The 18,143-nt window shown below is 35.2% G+C and overlaps 2 protein-coding genes across 3 annotated transcripts in view; both read right to left on the bottom strand.

Moving 5' to 3' along the window:
• The window catches only part of LOC127864289 (uncharacterized), a 32,070-nt gene extending 21,089 nt beyond the window's left edge, over nt 1-10,981 (bottom strand). Inside the window, exon 1 of the mRNA XM_052403967.1 lies at nt 10,956-10,981. The gene's annotated coding sequence lies outside the window, so the exon portion shown is untranslated. The remainder of the gene's footprint in view (nt 1-10,955) is intronic.
• LOC127864285 (uncharacterized) overlaps nt 1-18,143 on the bottom strand; it is a 502,833-nt gene that overhangs the window by 123,315 nt on the left and 361,375 nt on the right. The gene's annotated exons all lie outside the window — the stretch shown is intronic.

Genomic DNA, 18,143 nt, shown 5'->3' on the forward strand with positions numbered 1-18,143 from the left:
TGGCTTTGATTTCCTTGGCTGCAGCCCCGCGAGCACAAACTTTAGTTGCCATGGATATAGATTATATGCTGAAGGAAAAGCAATGTGTTATTATAGGTTTTCCATCTGTGTTGAAAACTTCAAGAATTGGACATTCATATAATTTAAAAATTGAGCATTATAAAGACGAGAAATTGTGTGCTATGCATACTTTATTATTTTATTTAAGTAAAACAGAAAGTGTACGATTGTCAAGAAAATTACTTATTTCGTATGTCACTTTTAAATCTGTGTCCACTAGTACTGTTGCTAGATGGTTACGTACTGTTTTGGATTTGTCTGGAATAGACTCTAATAAATTTAAGGCACATTCTTTTAGAGGGGCACCTGTATCTAAAGCTTTAGTAAGTGGTTGTTCTTTACAAAAGATATTACGTACAGCGGACTGGTCTTCTGATAAGAACTTTAGGAAGTTTTATTACAGACATACTATTAGCAAAGAAAATATGTCGTTTGCTGATTCGGTGTTTACATGACGATGAACATTTATTATAATAAATGTGTTTGATTGAGTGAATGTTTTGTTGCTCTTTGAAGATGCTATTGTATACATGTGAAGCCGAAGGCATTTACGAAAAATAATGTGCCCTCATCCTAGCTTTAGTGAAGGATGAGGGTCATTATTAGAGTAAAGCCGGAGGCTGAGCATGTATACACCCACCCAACATTTTTATGTATTGTTTAACATACATTTATTCTGCAATATTTTATATCTGCTTCTTAGCCCGCCCATTGTGTTTTTTCAACAAAACATTGAGCTTTGAATTATGAAAAATGTGCTTAGTGCTTCCGGTGTACTAGATTGGGAGTACTTCGGGTAGACTCGATTTTCTCGTTGTACTGGCGAATTAATCGATTAGTTCGAACGACTCCGAACATAATGCTATTGTATACATGCTCAGCCTCCGGCTTTACTCTAATAATGACCCTCATCCTTCACTAAAGCTAGGATGAGGGCACACTTTCACTTTGGTTCTCAGTGGGAAAGGATTAAATTAATAAGAAATTAACACATCATGCAAGAATATCACCAAGTTTGCATACTGAAGCTGCCCATGTATCAAGTACATTTGCACGCTTAAATGTATTTAAGCACCCATATCAAACATTATTGTAACAAATACATGTATGTTGTCCATACCACAGCCACAACAATTAAGAAATATGAACCAAAACAAAAATAATGGGTGATTAATTTGAGACAATAATTTTGTAGTAACGAAAATACCTGCAATCAGATTAAACAATTGGTAAATAAGCATTTATATATTGCCCAGTTATGAAAGTACCATCATTACATGCTCACATCAGAAAATAATCACAGTTCTCAGGTGAAACAGTAACAGCAATCCCTTTCACCTAGCAACAGAAACAATGCCCAGGTAATCAGATACATTCACCAAATAAAGAAAAGCCTTGTTTAAACTTTTTTTTAGTGTTTAAGGTAGGCTGCCTCACATACAATTTGCACCAGCTTCATTTTCTGTGGTTGCTAGATGAGACTGGGCGTAAGGGCATATAATGCTCAAGCTCATTGTCTTTCTGTGGAAATGACTGCCTAACAAGAGTTATTACATTACATTCCCCATAAAAAAAATTGCTTTTATATTCTGTATTTTTTGTATCCCTTCATTAATACATGCAGCACAGACACTCTGAAAATTAAATGGCATAATTATCCTAAGGCCATGACTTTTTTTTTTATTGGTTTACAAAAATTATTTTGAAAATGGTCCATCGGGCGGTCGAAAAAAAAAAAAAAAAAAAAAACATCATTGGAAAAAAAAGTGAATACTAATAACATCAGAACAAAGACAACATATCTTTTATAACCTTAACACAGAGACAAAAAATCAAATTATGCAATGAAACACATCTATATCTTCAAATGAAATGAGTCCTAACAGCACCTTATGTAACATCAGGCAATTTTAAACACTCCATTACATGACATGCGTTCTTCTCCCATTAAAACGAAAAACAGCGCTTCATTTCCAAAATTGGATGCGCACCATTACGCAATGCGATGCCCGTTGCATAAATCTTATATAAGATAAACTACTCATACACAAATTACCCGGTATGTGTTTGCTCTTACTCGACTTATGAGATCGTACATGAAAAAAAAAATCGAGGTAGATCGATCCATGCGTCGTCGCGGTAATGTTTGTCAAAGTTGTTGTTGTCATGAAAACTCGTTGATTTACAACGCAAAACGTCTTATTTGAACTGACGCGAATTAATTCAATCATATTTGTCAACTTCGCTTTTGCTTTATTTTGATAATTTAATCCAAAGTTTAATGTTAGCAAGTGTTTTTTTAACTGGAATTGTAAACAAGGAGTCAGTTAAAGTCTTCCGAAAATGTGCAGTCTGTGTGAATTGACAGTTTGACGTCATCAAAGGAAAGCCGCTTTCTGTCGGAAGCAATTAAGCGACAAATTTCGCGCCGAAAAAATTGGCTTCCTTTGTCTAGCAATCAACATGCCGAACCAATCGTGTGTTTGTTTCTCAATTGCAATCCTCCAATTTAATAAAAGCACGTGCATAGCTCCGCCTTCGAATCTTTTGCAGAGAACGGAGGCGGAGTTTAACGGTTAATTGAGCTAGTGTTTTACACAAGTTGAGTTCCGATTTGCCGAAATTACTCGGCCCTAAGCATTGAAACGACAAATACATTTATCAATGATTTTCCGAGATATACCGATTTGTTCCGATTTCCAAACTTTCTGTACAGTTCCTATAAACTATGGCGGACGTGTTTACAAAATTCCTAAACACATATATCGTAAATAATGGCAGTGTTTTATTGGATTATTCATACTAATTATCAAATACTATCGGGTTTGTTTAATATAATTAACATGTATAACAATATAGTTGCGTCACAGACACGGAAATAAATTTTGATGGGGTCGACATTTGACTGACGCTGATTTTCTTATTGTCTGTAATTTTTACCCGAAATAAATTTTGAGAAGTGCCCATAAAAGGACTGGTACATAATGTGTCACATTGAAAAATATCCCGATATCTGCAATATATGTGAACCAATGGTTGGTTGTACTTACTTGATTTTATTCGCAACCGTACTCAAACCGGATCGTTTTTTTCTCGTTTTGCTCGTTTTGCAGTGCGGTCGGGAATAAAATATTTAAAAAAAAGACGATTTTCCGATTTTATTTTTTTTCCCATTTTCCAAAAATTAGGGTCGGCGGTTTTGTAAACCAAGAAATATAAAAGTCGTGGCCTAATGGTATAGTATTAACCTAGAACTTGGGGGGGCCTAATTTTCCAAGGAACATAATTATTTGCACAGACACCTGTCTGTTATATAGGACTTCGATTAATTTCTGTCACAAAAAACTAGAAGCAATCATGCCATACTTATGAAACATTGTCAATGGCATTAGTTAGATATGCAGAATGTTGTCCACAGGTTGATAACTAAACTGAAGAGCTTGCACAAGGTCTCCACAATAGCAAAAGGACAATCTCAATTTAGGTCCGGACAATTCATATAGAATAGTGTTTATGGCAATTCTAAGTAACAGTCAATATCTAATTCAGTAGTTCTGCCTAAGGCCAAACAAAAAAATAGTCTTGGTTCAGGGAACCCGACCGACCCTATTTTTTGCCCCCGACCCTAACGATTTTTTTAGTCCGCGGAAAAAAAATCTGTCAGCGATGTTTTTCTTCGGTACGGTACGGAACGAGTTTTACGTATAGCGCATTGTAGCCGATAACGACAGATCCATTCGTTTACGCTTTATAAACATGGCGGCGTCCACATCGCTAATGTTGGCAATAAACATCGAAAAATGTGACCACCAAAAAGGCTGTCAGCTGATGAGAGTTACTCCAACCTCATCAACAGCAGCTGACATTTTTAAAGAGCTTCATGGGCCGGTGGATCCACAACGATATGGGGTTAAATTCGTTGTGGGAACTTCGCTGGAAGGGACATCTTTCTGGGAGGTACTCGTCTCGTACGTTTATTAAACCGGACGTTTTTGTTACATTTTGAGAGATAACTTTTTATAATATGTCGAAGGGTTGATTTTCCTGAAATTTCATCGCAACACAATTCGGTTCACAAGTAATAGATTCAAACCAAAATATTTGCAAAATTCGATGTTAACATAGTTAACACCGGAATTGAAGTACAGTCAAGTTTATACCATTACCGGATTAGTAGCGTAATAAAGTTGTTCTGGGGAAAAACAATAAATGTTTTCAGACTTCTTTTACACCAGTTTGATTAAATATTTTATTTCGCAGTTTTTATACATACTTGTATGAAAAATAGCAGTTCTATGTTTTTATTTGACAAAATTATTATTGTGTAAACGGTAGCAAACAGACAAACTTAATCTGCATGTATAAGTTTCAATTAAAAAAAATTCAGATTGACGGTTGCATCCCATTGTTTGAGGTTTCGGCGTTTGGTGTGAAGGTCCTCAAAATGACATGTACTACCTTACCAGAGGGAATATTGGCATCTTCCCTGGAGAAAATTTCGAACGAAGCAACAAAGAAAACCGTTGATGCCAGCAGTTCCAGGTGTTAATGATGAAGGGGAAAGCATTGCCCACGAAAAAGTGGCAAGGTATATTAAGATATTAAATTGCAAATGTAAAAAAATAAACATTTAATAATTTTCAAATCAATTAATACTTCATTTGTCTGTAGTTTAACTTTGTTGTCTGCTGTCTGAATTTTTTAAACCCATGTGTTTCCGCCTATTTTTCATCTTTTAATTAATAAAATAAATTTTATTGAACATACCGGGTACACATCTTTGGTGGGTTTTAAAATGACTCTGTGTACTTTATTTTCCTGTTCCCTTCAGCTCTGGAGTACTGACGGGACTTAACCGGAAGGATGAGTTGTACAATGTCATAATAGACCTGTGCAATAGAATGGATACCAAGTTTCCAAGAGACAATGCAGTGACTGATGGTGGTTACTTTGTGCAGGTGAGTTTGATTGATGCAGTTTGTGCTATTAAAGAGCATATAGCAAAATGTAAAAACAATATTTTAATAATATTTCAAACACATTTTGATAAAAAATTATATATAAACAATTTGATTAATAATTAAAAAATAATCTTTAAATAGTTTGTTTGAATCTGCAAAAATCTCAAGTTGATATTGTATATTAATGTAAAAAAAAACTATAAAAAAATAATGAAAAAAAGCAGAAAGTATTAAAACAATTATTGTTATTCTTTTTACAGATGGTGTGATTTGGTATTAAACTAAACTTTCATGATTTAAACTGAAGTGCAACCCTCTTTAGCTTCTTTATTTTAGGAAAGCTCTTTTAATATGTGTATCAGACTATGAGTAGCATCAAACAAATACTTGTTAATTTTTGGGATATTATTTAATAAAATATGTTGGAGTTTGCAGACCCGAAACAAGTATAAATCTGACATGCTTGAAGCTACTCATTCCCATGTATACTCTTCTTTTACTCTTCTGTGCTTCCTTAATATATATAGTATTAATCATACTTATAGTTGGTGGCAGTGTTATACTAAATTGTGTACATGTGTTTTGTATTGTGCTGTGTATTAATATTAAACATTGAAAGAAGTCAAAGTATTAAATCTGTCGCTTTGATACAAAATTTAATAGAAGCAAGTCCATCACCTACCGGTACTTAATATCGCTTTTATTCTTGATTTTTAAAAGAATGGTGCTTGTATTACTAAAAATACTAACAATATGGCATGGGAAACCTATTTGACTTCTATATTAAACTGGGATTTATTTATTTTTTATTTAGTATTCGTTTATTTAACCCTTTTATGCCCCCTAAGGGAGGCATTTAGTTTTTGAACCATGGGCATTTGTCATCTTACAGTGACGGCTCTTGTTTAAATAAAATTTCATCATTTTTAAATTGAGAAAGTTACACATTTATAAAATCTTATTAAAAGTATTTGGAAAATATATAATATTAAATTATATTAGGAAATCATGTTTGTACTATTAACCCTTTGAGCCCTGGAACCGGATTTTGAAGGCCTTTGCAAACAGTTTGGATCCAGATGAGACGCCACAGAACGTGGCGTCTCATCAGGATCCAAACTGTTTGCTATTCTGATAGTATTCTTGGAAAAAAAAATCGAAGAAAATGCTTATTTTAGTAATTCAGCAGACAACATTTTAGCAGACGACAAATTTCCCAGCATGCAAAGGGTTAAAAAGGAAATACAATATTTCTTTCGTATTGTTGCAATTTCAGACTGTCTGCAATGCATTGTGGTACAAAACAAACCAGATGGACACGATTAACATCACCTCCAAAAAGCAGAAAGATGTACAGCCTGTCCCAGACCTGTTTGAACAGTTTGACGGGTACAATGACACAAAAAGGAAGAAGCAGAAATCCGAGCCGATGACCAGTAGCAGACTTCAGAGTCATGCGGAATGTTTATTCAGTTTATTAGAGAAACCTTACGTAAACTCTACAACAGGAAAATGGCCAGAGCTTCGTGCAAGTGTAGAAGCTTTAGCATCATGTCTGTCATCTTATGAACAATATTTAAACAAACAAGCAACTACAACTGCTACAAATAAGGAGCTGTCTTTTCCATGTAGGATTGTTGATCAGAATGCATCAGTCTTTCATTGTAAGAAATCAGTTTTATCTGTTGTTAAAGACAAATACACATTGCTTGACAAAGCTGTTGTAAGTTCTGACACTGAAAATCCTGTTTTATTTGATGAAAATCTGCATGTTGAAAAACCATTTGAGAATAGTATGCAACAATTTCGTTTCTTTGACAGTTTGCAATTGAGTGTTCCTGTAGATGTTATTAGATTTTGTCCTGGGGGAGGGATTGGTACTACATATATTCTTTCCCAGGTACCTGAGAAGAGGTCTGATTTTGAAATGATGACAGATGCAGCTCGGCTAGTGCAGAGAATGAGACCGTTTTTGAAAGAGTTTCATACAAGAGCCCAAAAAAAAGATTGTAAAAGGAAAATTTCCAATATAGCTAAAATTAAACCAGCCATTATTGATTACATGTACTCAGAATTAGCATTAGATGCTGCAGCCATGAGTCATCCAGATACACAACAGCGGTTGCATTTGATGTCTTTAGGTGAATGTGGGCTTGTGAATGATTTGCGTCACCTAAACCCTGGGTGCCCTAACAACAAGTATGATGTGTTTTTTGAGAAACTTTGTGAACAAGTACAACATATTGAAGCAGCAGATGAAAGACGCCATGGATCTGGAGTTGCTCACATGTCTCGTTGGATTTCACTGTCCGATATGATCGCGGAAACAGCAACTTCATGTCCAGAGGGAACTCCGATATCATCCAAAAGTCTAGTTCGCCTACAGTTTACCCCTCGTAACCCATACTCATCCACTGCCCTCACATTTACTTCAAGAAAACCTATCCAATACAAAATCCAGCGAAGGCAACTTAGAGCACAGCATCCTGATGATCATTACTGTGCTGCTCTCTTCAAATATTTGAAGTGTAGGTCGATTGAACTGAAAGATGATTGTCTGTTTTTTTGCGTGGATGACAAGGCTAAGGTACCTGTTGGTGAACCTCACAGGCCTATCTCTACAGGTGTAAGAGGTCGTCAAAGCATTGCACCTATTGATGCTGAATTGTCAAGTCTAGACCATGATATGAAGGCTACCTCTTTGACCCCAAGTGTTGCATTGCTGTGTTCCATACCTGACTCTGTCCAGCAGTCCTTTGTAAGGGGACAGGTGACGGCGTTTGTTAATGATTCTGTCACCAGGCCAGTCCGCATCACCAATCAGACATGCCATGAACATCAGGAAGATATTGCAAAGAAACCAGGCAAACCCAAAGGTTCTCTTAAAGTACACTGACGGCGGCACAGATCAAAGAAATACATTAGAGCAAGTGAAATCCGCCAACATATGTCTTTTTAGAGAACTTGATCTGGATATGCTCATAACAGTAAGATGCGCTCCAGGACAAAGCTATGTGAACCCTGCGGAGAGAATAATGTCTATACTCAATTATGGTCTCCAGAACGTAGCCACTGAAAGAGAAAGGCAAGATAATGAGACAGAATTAAAGCTAAAAAGATGTAACAGTGTAGCCTCAATAAGAGAGTTGCTAAGAAAACACCCAGAATTGCTTCCTAAGTGGAAAGACTCTATTGAACCTGTTCAGGCGTTGATTGAGAATAGGTTCAGAAAACTTAAACTGAAGGAGGAACCAATTCAATGCATGACCCCACCTACAGATGATGACCTCGACCTTCTTAAAAGGCATTTAAGAGAGCTTTTCCCAGAATTAGACCTGGAAAGACTGCAGAAGGCAAACACAAACAAATGCGCTGCGTATCTAGAGTGGAAGGAAAAACATTGTAGGGAAACCAATTACACATTCCAGATAAAGAAATGCAATGACACATCTTGTTGTGCACCAAAGCAAATGGAAGAAGAGAAACTAAAGTGGCTTCCAGAGCCGGAACTGGATGACACACGTGAACACTTTCTCCCTTACAAACAGGCAACAAATCAAGAAACAACAGAAAAAGACAGACCATCATTGACAGATAAGAAAGTTTGCAAGAAAAACACAGTCAAGCCTAGACCTGGAAGCTCGGTTGAAATTCATGGAGAAATTGAAGAGGATGAAGAACGAGAAACTTCTGGTCAGCCTCAGGTGAATGATACAAGCATTGAATCAGTGGCTGATGTGCCACTGTCCAGTCAAAACGCACGTGCAGTTGCCATTTGTGTTGAATGTAGGAAGCCACGTGTCGTTTACTCAAAGACTAAGTTGAACCAAAGAAAAGAGGTTGCATTAGCCATGTTCCTGAGAGAATACGAATTTTCATGTGGGGCCCACTTGTTCCCCCCATCTGCAGCTCTGTCTGAAATGAAAAAAACTGTTGTTACACGACCGTTTGTCCAATGTGCTACTCCAGTAGAATTGTGTTATTATGGTGCAGAACTTGGCCGCAAAGACCTGTGTGCTCATTGTGGAGACCCTGGGGCCGAGACAGATGCGGAGTTGAAGACATTATATAAAACTGTTCTACCCATCTGCCAGAAATGCCGAGATATGAGAAAAGAACCAATTGTTCAGAGAAAATTTGGAAAGTCCAAGAAGTAACTCTTTAAAATAGGACAAACATTAAAGTAAACTTTAAGGGAAATGTCAAAGTACCTCCTCCCCCCCCCATTACATCATGCATCAAACTTTTCAAGCAGTATTGTAGATTTAACTATTAAAACAGCTATCTTTAATATGTTGACCAATTTTTGTGTCTTGTACTATTATAAAACATGTATTTGAAAGCCAGTTTTCAGTATCCTTACGATCTGTTGTATGTCAATAAATTTGAAATAGAAACGTGGTTTTTCCAAGCTGTCTAGGCTCTAGAATGATGAATGTTTAGAGTTTTTAAGGTCACTAAATGGTGTATATTTATATACTTCAAATTTTTATGCCCCCACTTAAGGTGAGCATTTAGATTTGCCCCTGTCTGTCCGTCCCACAATGTTGAATCCAAAAGTGTTTGAGATATAGTCATGAAACTTTATATGGATGTTGGTCTTAAAGAACAATGTTTTACATGCTCTTCTAACCTGAACCCCCAGGACCTGAGTGCACTGTTATGAAGTACACCAAGTACTAAGTAAGGCCTTACATGGGTCTCTGTGAATCCACTCACCATGTCACCATGTACACATGTTACTACGCAGGTTAGCATTAGTACAGAGGGTGATTAAAAGGCAAAAGGTGCATAAAGAGCTAGGAATGTTGAAATGATGAATAATATACAACAACTTAACACCACATGCGCAATGTTAATCATTTGGTCAGTGTTTAAACAATCATGGGTGCATTAACTGACCCTTTTTTACCCTGAAATCAGTCGATTGGTAAAAAAAAAAAAAAAAAAAAAAAAAAAAAAAATACCTACCCCCCCTACATTTTTCTGGCCATGTTCCCTGAACCAAGACTATTTTTTTGTTTGGCCTAATAAACAAATCCTGTTAACAATTTCAGTTTTCCATTTGTTTTTATACCTTCAAAGAAACTTACATTTCTTTGAAAATGGACAAATGGTCATAATGTTCTTGCCTCAAACCAGTTACATTTCAAACTCAACGCCAATGACAATGCTTGCATTAATTGTGGATAATGCCAAAAATGCAGAAAGTTCAAGACCAAGAGTGCTGTATGAATGAGATTACACAAAATCCAAGGAAATTGGATGTGACATTTTGTAATCACGCATTGATTGACATTTTAGAATCATGCATCACAATTTGCTTTCTTCCTTATCAAAGTCCCATTTTGTTCAGCACTGTTTCTTTGTAAACAACCACATAATGTTATGAATGTTACACTTTTTTTACCCTTCTTCAAATAACATTCACGCATATTTCAATCTTGTTTAATCTTCAACGTAACACTTTCACTTTCTTTAGCAAATCTTAAACTATAAATCTTGCATTTTTTTCATTTTTACAATAATAAACTTATTTTTTGTTACTAATCTTATACCCTTATTTATATGAATTTTGCATCAAATAAACAGTGTATGCAAATATGCCAATGTTTATAGGGAAGACATTAATATGTTTACATCTGTACAAAACAACTTTTAACATAGTCATGATAGCATTGTATAATGTTTCTGCAGAAAAGGATGCAAATATTGTGGTAATTAATGACAGCATGTCAAAGTGGAAATTCCGTTAATTCCATTGAGTCTAGAGTACAGGCTAATCAGGGACACAACTTTGGCTTATGGAATTTTCGATTCAAAGAAGTCTCTTCAATACAAAAATGCAGTCTAGCCAGAATGTGACGGCAAAGATAAGCCTGTGCATACTGCACAGGATGACACTTTAAGCACATGCAATTAATCCATATTTACCCTGAGAGGAAATCCATCCTTGCTGGCTGTGGTGCTGATTTACTCTGCATACTGGGAATAGGGTGAGGCCAGCATGTCCATAAACATGTCCTTACTTCTCTCTGTCTCCTGCAAGTATATAATGGAAAGTCCCATTATTAATGTCTTTGTCATATTCAGAGCTCCAGATAAGGTTTTGTGAAATTCTTAAATTACTACCAGATTTCCCAAAATAATTCTTAACTCTGAAATTTTATTCTTAACTTTACTACTAAGTTTTGGAAAATAATTCTTATTTATTATAAATGACCTAAAAATAAATAATAATGGTTATTTTTATGCAAAAAAATCAAAATAAACATACTAGCAACTTTATTTATACGAGTTCAACAGTGTCTTTTCAGTATTATACAATTATATTTTTCAAATACCTTCATATGCCCAAACTGTGCTTAGATTGCATGCCTTAGATGAATTTTTACATATTTAACAATTAAAACGGTTCTTCCCTTCAATCTTTTCAACGATTAGCCACGGGAATTGTCCTTTCCACTCGTACAATGTTTTTTTGTTGTTTAAATTTGGACCCGTCGTGTCGCGTTTTTGTTTAGCTTTTCCGACTGTGTCGGAAACTGAACAATTACAACATCGTATAAGATCATTTCTATAATGTCTTTCTAAACATTTAACTTCGGCTCACTTTGCGTACAATATGTTAAAAGCGTGTTTTTGGACGCTTTGCAGTTTTTTAGGACGCTCTCTGGGCGCCGCCATTTTTTTTTTGACAGATAGACTGTATACGCCGCTTTTATTGAAAAAAATGCGCTTTGTTAAACAAACCCGATAACCATTCTATATAAGCACCGCAAAGATCTTTAATACGCGAAAAGAACTCAATAAAAATCTATACGAACCGATGTCAAAATAAAATTCGTAACTTGATTTTGTAATTCTTAATGGTACGACAAGATTTTAAAATAAATACGTATCGGACTTGAAAATAATTCGTTATTACGAAAATACGACCCTTATCTGGAGCTCTGATATGTCATTCAAAAAGCTTTGCACAGTTGGCAGCAGTCTCTATAAGTTAGTATCCCTAAGGAAGATTTATTTCTGTCTCCAGCAAGCATACAATCAATAGTCCCATTATTATTAATTTGCGCCTTGATCTGAGAAAATGGGGCTTAATGCATATTCCTTAAGCGTCGTCCCTGCTCAGCCAGTGCAGACTACACAGGCTAATCAGGTACAACACTTTCTGTTTTTATTGTATTTTTTGTTTATAGAAAGTCTCTTCTAATTTCTTTGTCATCCAAAAAGCGTTGCTATAATGGGAGCAGCAATGTAAGTATCCCTAGGAACAGGTTTTTTCTTCTTACAGCTGAATTCAGATTGTTGTGTTTATAGACATTGGACAAAAACTTTTGTGAAACAAGTAATTGACATAAACATGTCTTCTTCATTGTTTCTAAATAGTGCTGACATATTTGTCTCGTGAATCTTAAAATATAGAGGCACCATCTTCCAAAGGATCTTTTTCTTTCCACAGAATCTTTATTTTTTACCATGAGCATTCTGGTATCATCTCGATTTATGGCAATAGTTATTCTCATGATAGATATAAAGCCTGAGGCAGCAGACTGGCAAAAATGAACCATTAAAGGCATTCGGAAAACCAGGGCTTTTGCTGGGTACACGTTTTGTTTGCCAACCATTTCTGCCATATTACAAATTCTGCCGTTCACCAAAAAACACAATGCAAATAAAAGTAAAGTTATGTCATTTATAAGAGCCACACTCTGTGAAAATGTTGTTTAATGCATGAGGGTAAAGTGTTGTCCCATATTAGCCTGTGCAGTCAGGGACAAGACTTTCCACTTTTATCCTGTATGAAAAAGTCCTGGAAGACTGCAACCAGATTATGTACAGACTAAACTACACACAAGAGATGTGTTTGTCAGAAACACAATGCCCCCTATTGCACCGCTTTGAAGCCATATATTTGACCTTTGACCTTGAAGAATGACCTTGACCTTTCCCCACTCAAAATGTGCAGCTCCATGAGATACACATACATGCAAAATATCAAGTTGCTTTCTCCAATATTGAAAAAGTTATGGAATGATTTTATTACAATGTTGAATTTTATCTCTAAGTTTTTTCAATTTACCAGGAATACTGCTCCTGTAGATTTTAATGACTGTGTTTAATAAGGTTAAGTACCTAACTTTGTTGTGTTATTCTTCGTCCTCGTCTTTTAAAAGAAGATCCTCAAGTCATACAATGTTTATGAAAACATTAAACTGAGAATAAAATAATATTGTTCTGTTATTATCATATTTCCATTGTTTGTCCTTTTAAAATATTTCTCAGCTTGTCTTTTAACAGTTCCATATTTATATTTGTACCTGTTCATGAACAAATGCATCAAGTTAATGAATCTTTTTTGTTTCAGAGTTCATGAATTTGTTAATGAATAGGTTCATGAAATAAAAAGTTCATGAAACATACATGTTGTTATTCATGAATATTGTCACAAATTTCATGAACTTTCTGTTTCAGAGTTCATTAATTTGTTCATGAATAAGTTCATGAATTCTAAAAGTTCATGAAAAACAAATTTTGCTTTTCACAAATATCTTGTTCATGAACTAGTTTCCCCAGGAAAATGTCGACTATTAAATAAAGTTTGCAATTTACGTACCTGTATAATTAAATTAAACAAAAAAGTTCAACTATTATGTTTTTTTCACTTTTTAGTCGCATATTCTCCACATGAAATGTGTTTTATCATTGTTAAACCACACATGAGTGTAAGTAGATAAAAATTATACTACGGGAGTGCACATCATAAATTATATGTGTCCTCACATGCTTTATAACTATGAGTGTATTTCTTCACCATCGAAACATATCTTATGTTAATATTTGATTTACACGCAGTTTTCTTTCGACACATTTAAATCACACTTTCATAGCTGCCTCATGCGAAAATGGGTCTTACGTGTTTCAGCCATCGTATCTTAATCACAACACGTGCATTTGCACAGTCTGGTATAGGCGATGCTGTTGGCTATAAAATCACTAAATGTGTTATTGTCTCATTTTGTATCTCCTGACCAGACTGAGAGATGCGCAGGCTGAGTGGGCTATATATATGATGGGCGCATATTGAATAAGACCCATTGTCGCATGACGTGGGTCATTACAAATCTCATTGTGAATTGTAAATTCACATTTTAGAACAATGCATTTTGATACAAACTTGAATTCAAAATAGCAAACTTGTAAATAAGGGCAGCTTATCCTGGCATTCAGGAACGATTTCCAGACGGGCTGATCAAGTACGGCAAACATTTGTTGCATAATTAAACGATTTCACTCTTATCATGACAGTCTAAACTATTTCGGTAATGTTCATTTTCTCATCTTGAAAGCAAAACTGTGAATATCAATTATATATTTCCCGGACTATTTAATGAACAAGTACTGACCCTAAAATTCTGCAAGATGGATTTTAACGCGTCATTGTGACTGGGCAACAATTTGTGTCGTTTGAACATACAGAGAGTAGTCTGGAATTCCTTTAAAACACTGAACAGTGCTACATACTTTGCGCTGAGCACAGACAGACAGACTGATGTAGCCAAAGTTCAGAGGTTTTATCTCAAATAAGCCTATGAAATATTCGAATATATTCATGCATGTCTGCTGGCTTTATGTAAATGTCATTTAAGGTGAAAAGCTGGGTAAAAAAGCTATGCCGAAAAAGCGCATTAGTGCTCTATACCCATGTTTAGGTCAGAGTTGTTGACACTGTGTCAACTGCTAGGGTACCAAGTAATGCATCAACAACAAAGTACGGGTCAACAGGGCTTTCTTTATGACTACCAAATTCATGAGTAAAAAGTATTGATCGCATATTTATTATTTATTTTCATCAATTGCATCTTATTTGAATTTGTATATGGTGTCAAAATTCAAAAGTTTTGTACAGGGAATTTGCATCATAAATTTATATTCTTAGTCAGGGGTGTGATTGAGGCAAAGTCAGAGGGGAGGAAAATTTTGTTGACTGATTTTGACTACGCGAATGGCGCGCATAACGCAATGACAAAAATAAACAACTTTTTGAACTTCATAACAATATTTCTTTATAAAAACCTGTTAAACTTCACATTAATCATACTGAGGATGCAAAGTAAACAGTTAAGTAAGTATTTATTGTGATCAATAGCAGCAGTTTTTCAATGTATTGAATGACAGTTAATAGACTAAATATAAACAAACACACTTGAGTGTTCTTCTGGTGTTTAAATGATGTATTGACTGAGTTAAATTAATATATTTAATTTGTTTACCTTTCAATATCTTGCATTTCACATCTTCACTCAGTTCAAAGCTATTTCAGTTAACTGAACAGCGTGACAAACATAAAAAAGCAGAATATGCATATGAATCTGATTATACACAGACCCACAGACATATAAAAATCAAATCATGTTTGTCTATTTCCATGTTCGAACGATACTCTCTAAATTGTTTAACTTCGCGAGTAGACTACACTCCAATTTGCAAACACTGGTTTCCGTGACACAAAAATTCAGTGGGCACATTTCTTAACAAAATATGTGTTGCTTGTATCTAAAACATAGTCTTTTTTTTGACAAACACATTTCATTATTCCTATCAGACTAGGTGATGTCAGTCGTTTATTCGATTGCTATTTGTTATTTCAATAATCTTAATTTTCTCTTCACAACGGCGCCATTTGCAAACAAATCACAGAGCGCATTTTAAGAACACGATTTTAATTGGAAGATTGGGAAACGACAGCCAATTATATGGCTCGTTTTAAAAATGCTTAGGCAGAATCTACCAGTGTAAAATGCGGAGAGATTTCGCGGGCCGCGGATATTTCGGGCCGCTTATGAAATACGTCCGCGGAATTGGTGGTAGCCCCTCTCCCCCACATTTTTAAACACGAATTTACGCAAATCTCAGAAGTGACATCCAGGACAACCTGATCCGCGGAAATCAGCGGATCCGCGGAAAATCACACCGCTGTTAGTGAGACCAACCGACCGACAAACAGACCTCCTTCGGGGGCATTAAAATGAGTTGGGTCTTAAATTATGCAATAGCGTACAACTTCAGTGCCTTCAACGCTTTGTTTTCTCATCTTTATCATACTTGTAATTTAGTCCTTTCCGAAGACTTAAAATAATGTCATTAAAGAATCATTACAGTTACCTTTCCACAGAATATATAAAAAAATAAATTAAAAGCATGGATTACTAAATAATAGAGCAAAAATGTTTATTTAAAACTAAACATTTGCATTCTGATTTTTTCATGGCCAGATAGAGAGGCAACAAAAATATTCTAAACAATTTACCCAAACAGGTTACAGCATATTTTGTTTCAAAAAAAGGTGTAAAAATGCTCAAAACTAGGCCTTTTCCGCTCCATTTTGGGAAAACACCACGTTGGAATTTTGGGAATTTCGCGTCGTGAAAACCCCCATTTTGGGGAAAACATTATTTGCAAAACTGGCTCAATTGGGAAAAATAATCGCATGTACCGTAATTACTCTATGTTTTCGGACCCTCTAAGTTTTTGGCCATCCTCTATTTTAGCCAAAATAATTATTTTTCGTGACTCTTAATGTTCGGACATACAGGTATTCGTCCATAATAAATGTCTTAAAATTTTCGGACAGTATAGTTAACCGCGCTATATTAACTCTACATGATGAGACTCTGTTTTCACTTATCTTGTGGCACTTCGATCATGGATTTTTACAATGGGATCAAGGTCATAAAAGGTGACATATGCATGCCTGAGGGCAATGGATAATTTCAACCGCGTAATCGGGTAAATAACCATTAAACCGGTAGAAAATAATTGATTCACCCAACATGGTGTGAGCTTATTAAGGAAGCAGTATGTTTTCTGTTTTTACTTTTTGTTCTATATCATTTAAGACAAGAAGTTCTATTTATATATTTTTCAAGCAGGAAAAAGAATAATTAATCACAAGAAAATTATTGTACATTGATTAATTATTGCATTTATTTCAAAATAAATATAATTTCGGACACTTTAATTTGCGTCTCTATATTTTCAGACACTTGTATTTTTTTAATATTTAAAAAAATCGAAAAAAAAATTATTATTGTTTACTGTCCGCAAACTTATTATTGAGTTATAAAGGTAAATAGTGTTTCATATATTTCAAAGAAGCCCTTAACTGGTGAATAACAACTATTTTGATACATTACAAAATATTATGAACATGTGTGATAAGTGCATGGTTTTTTAATCTGATTTTGGGGAAAGGGCCTGGCCTTTTCTGAGGTGAACAAAAATTGCGCAAAACGCCGGATTTTGGGGAAAATAAGGAAAGTCTTAAATAATCAATTTAACATAATTTACTGTATTTTAAACAAATTCAAGGCAACAGATAATTTAATTATGCAATATGTTCTATTTTCTACACTGGATCAGGTTAACTTATGTATTTAAAGTTGAAAAAAATATTTAAACAAGAGCACCGCCTTGCGGGTGCAGACCGCTCATCTATTTTCTTTTTAAAGGTGAAGGGACTCTCATTTTCAATCACAAAGGAGGGAGGAGTGGAGTGAAGAGGGGTGTATAGTGTGGGGTTGTGGACATTTATTACATTATCTTCCAAAAAAGCGAAAAAAAAAAAAAAAAAAAAAAAAAAATCGGGGGGGGGGGGGGGTATAGTGTGAGGGTGTGGTGATAATTTGTGAGATGATCTTAAAAAAAAAAAAAAAAAAAAAAAAAAAAAATCAAAAAAAAAATTTGGGGGGGGGGGGTGGGGGGGTGGGGTGGGGGTATAGTGTGAGGGTGTGGTGGTCATTTGTGAGATGATCTTATAAAAAAAAAAAAAAAAAAAAAAATTAGGGGGGGGGGGGGAGGGGGGGGAGGGGGGGGGAGGGCACGGGGGATGGTTTGGGTGAAGTCTATTGTGGTATGTCAGGTAAGAGTAGTTTCATCAAAGTATCAATCAAATCTAATCATAAATAAAGAAGTTATGGCAATTTTAGCAAAATTTAATAATTTGACCTTGAGAGTCAAGGTCATTCAAAGGTCAAAGTAAAATTCAAGTTGCCAGGTACAGTAACCTCATGATAGCATGTAAGTATTTGAAGTTTGAAAGCAATAGCCTTGATACTT

This window comes from Dreissena polymorpha, chromosome 1 (assembly GCF_020536995.1).
Source record: "Dreissena polymorpha isolate Duluth1 chromosome 1, UMN_Dpol_1.0, whole genome shotgun sequence".
Classification (NCBI taxonomy): Eukaryota; Metazoa; Mollusca; class Bivalvia; order Myida; family Dreissenidae; genus Dreissena; species Dreissena polymorpha.